This window comes from Eucalyptus grandis, chromosome 11, assembly GCF_016545825.1.
Source record: "Eucalyptus grandis isolate ANBG69807.140 chromosome 11, ASM1654582v1, whole genome shotgun sequence".
Lineage (NCBI taxonomy): Eukaryota > Viridiplantae > Streptophyta > Magnoliopsida > Myrtales > Myrtaceae > Eucalyptus > Eucalyptus grandis.
Window position 1 is genome coordinate 14,302,120 of NC_052622.1, and position 3,600 is coordinate 14,305,719.

Here is a 3,600-nt window from a genome sequence, read left to right on the forward strand (position 1 = left end):
CTTTAACCAGAAAGAATTCAGTTCGGATGTAGGGTACCTATCCGTGAAGTTTTCAGAACTCCATCATGTATGATGGAATCATCCAAGATTTGACCTTTTCGAACTCTGTCTGTAACTCACTATAGGCTCGGGAAACAAAGAGAAGATGTGTACGAACGATATATGTAGCAACAAGAAATTAAAATGTTTATAGCTCCTACATAAATAAGGAGCTGCGCAGCCGCTACAAAATGGGAGTTTGATAGAATATAAAGGAAATCCTAATGAATTGGGCCTTCGATACAATCAAATAGAAAGCCCCAAGGGCGCCATATTCTAGGAGCCCAAACTATGTGATTGAATAAGTCCTCCTCTATCTGTTGCGGGTCGAGGACTCCTTCTCCTTCCCCTTCTTCAAACTCCGATTCGTATTTCCTTCATTTTTCTAGTCATTTCCTATGGTCATCGGGGACCCTTTACCATTCTGTATAACAATTGATTATGTATCAAAGTCTAAATATTTCATTGTTTCATAAGAGTAAGCCCAAAATTAATCAAATATACCGAGAAAAAAGCTATGTTGCTAAGATTAATTTGGATAAATCCATTGCAAGACATCCAAAAATGGCTGAAAATAGATACAAAATGATTGTGATTTGTTGTTTGTTCCGAAAAGGTATTTCTGCTCGTCGTGTCCTTTATATGGAAATCAAAGGACAAGGGGCCGTTCCTTGACGCGCATCGACAGAATTTGACTCCACATGAAATTGAGCAAAAAGTCGAATTGGCCTATTTCTTGCGCGTGCCGATTGAAGTATTTTGAAATGAACTTGAACTGAAGAAGAAATTCTTTCCCAGTGGCAGGGAAAAATTCAAGAATTCTCTATAGGACCTATTTTACCGACGGGATTTATCACCACTTTAGCTACTTTAGCGGCTCGGCCGCTTACTCGAGATTCTAATTATTCCATTTCTTGATGTTAGCAATGTACAGAGAAGCAAATGAAAGGCTTTCATAAAAATTCTCGTAGAATCGAGAATGAGGTTTTCATTCTGTACATGCCAGATCATGAATTAGTAACCGCATCCAATCTCCAAAAAAATTCCAATTGTTTCGAACTTTCTATTTTTGGAATGGAATATTTATGGAATCCCCATGAATAGGATCATATGATTCGATAAAATATTTTGAATCTATGTCGAATTGGTAGATAATCTCAATCAAATGAATTTCGTTTTAATGGGAGTCAATTTATTAATTAATTAGGGTCAGCCTTGAAACAATTCATTGCATTGCTATTTATCAAATCTAATTTTGACCCTATACTATCTAGGTAGGTCAAATTTTTTGTTACTGAATGAACCACACTAGCCATTCAGAGTCTACTTGTAACAAAAGATTCCCCTTTTATGTGGAAAGGGCCCGTATCAATAATTCTGATTTTACATATGGACAATTCCTCAATATCTTGTTCATTCGCAACAAAATATTTTCTTTGTGAAGACAAAGACTCCGTTTTTTCCTCTTTTCGGATGGTAAATATTTCTCAGAACATGGAGTGTGAATCAAACCCATGTTTGAATTGAAATTGAGATACCGATACAACCACCTTCTCTTATTGATTTTGTATCTTTTCCATCCTATTCTATATTCAATTCATTTTTGAATTGAATATTTTTCATTGCATAAGAATCCATCCGATTCCACTTGATTTTTTTGAATTGTATTGAATATTGTATTCAATCAACATAAAAAAAAAGGGGGTGTATAACGTAACCTTCGTTCTCTTTCGTCGAACGAAGATTCATTTGGTCTTGATCCTTGTAGAGTGAAAAAGGGACTCTACTGGATCTGCACGAACCCCGATAATATCCATAAATGGCTTGTTTTTGGTAAAAGATGGACATTACTATATGTAAATTCAAGTGCATGGTACACATCGGTGCTCCAATGCATTTCTCCCTCTTCCTGGATTATTATATGATGATTTTTAACTTTCCATATATAGAAATAGAAAGATATAGACTAGAAACGACATCTCTTATGTCAATGGACACCAAAGGGATATTAAATGAATGGAATTGTGATATGGATGGAATATAATGAAATAGAGCCACTTTGAGGTTCCCTATGAAATGAGGCATGTAACGAAGCCACTACGAAGAAGTTCCGGGAGTTACGAAGGAAACTTCGAGCTCATATTGGTTATGAGTTGAGAACGGGAATTGAACTTTATGAGATCGAATCTCCCGTTCATAGGTCCGAGATCCACGTCTATGAATTGAAAGGTCCGAATGATCAACTCTGCAATCAGTTGTTAGAATCAATAGGTCTTACATTATATTGACAATTTCAAAAAACTGTTCATACTATACCATGAGCATAATATAGTATGATGGCGGTCGGGCAAGTATGCCCCCATCGTCTAGTGGTTCAGACATCTCTTTCAAGGAGGCAGCGGGATTCACTTCCCGGGGGTAGGGTACTACGAAAAGGAAGTTGATCGTGGATTATCAATAAGCCTTGAATTGATTCTTCCCGGGTCGATGCCCAAAGAAGAGTTTGACCCAATGCTTTATTTCTGTCGTAGTTGATCCTGATTCGACATTAAAAGTATATTGATTTTTCCCCAATAACCGAATACTTTTGTCTCAGAATACTGCATATTTGATTCCATCCATAAATCGATTTTCTTCCCTATGAGTTCGAGTCTCAATAAGAATTGGAGTTCTTGAAAAACCACATTTGGTTTTTCAATTTTTCAATATCAATATAAAAAAGAGAGGGAAATTTTTTAGATATTTCGTTTTTGAGATACTATACATACAACCGAAGGGATTGATCCAATCCAAAACGAAGGATTTTTTTCTTTTCGGGCAGGGGTTAAATTAAGAAAACGGATTCAAGATGCAAGTCCAATAAAAAAAGAAGTTTCGAATCCCCACTCGAATTATTAAATCTTGGATGGAAATTTCTTTTACCCATTTCTCTCGGTAATCTATTATTAACAACTTCTTTCCAACTCCTTTCATTGTAAAGGAAAGAAAAAGGACTAGGATATTCTCGATTTACGACTTCTCTCAAATATCAAACAAGAGAAAGAAACAAACATAAAATTATTGTGCACCACAAATAGGAACTAATAAAGAGACCTGCGATACCGTAGAAAGACATCACGATCCCTTGTGGAAAAAAAAGAATTTGTTGAGACGGAACTAAAGATATCAAATTCTTACCGAGATAACTGGAAGATCCAACTAATATGAATCCTAGTGAACCTAAAAAAAGGATAAAGGCCCAGCAGAAATTACTTATTTTTCGAGACCCCACTATAAGTTCTATCCATATATGTTCTTATCGACAACTCATACTAGATCTTCTTCGTGATCCCTCTTGTTCCTGTCTAGTCCCCTTCGTTTCGAAAGTTGTTTCTATTTCTACATCTGTTTCTTCCTCGCCTTCCCCCCTTTCTTCCGTTTCTGAGGTTTCTTTGAATTTTTTAGTAACAATGGGTGACGGTATTCTGCCTAAATAGTAAACACAGGTAATGCAATTTAGGAGAAATCAATGAAAGGACATCAATTCAAATCCTGGATTTTCGAATTGAGAGAGATATTGAG

At 36.1% G+C, this 3,600-nt stretch overlaps 1 long non-coding RNA gene across 1 annotated transcript in view; it reads left to right on the plus strand.

Annotated features, from left to right (window-relative positions):
• The window catches only part of LOC120290030, a 22,627-nt gene that overhangs the window by 563 nt on the left and 18,464 nt on the right, over positions 1-3,600 (plus strand). The window contains exon 2 of the long non-coding RNA XR_005547905.1: positions 1,400-1,404. This is a non-coding gene — a long non-coding RNA (uncharacterized LOC120290030). The remainder of the gene's footprint in view (positions 1-1,399; positions 1,405-3,600) is intronic.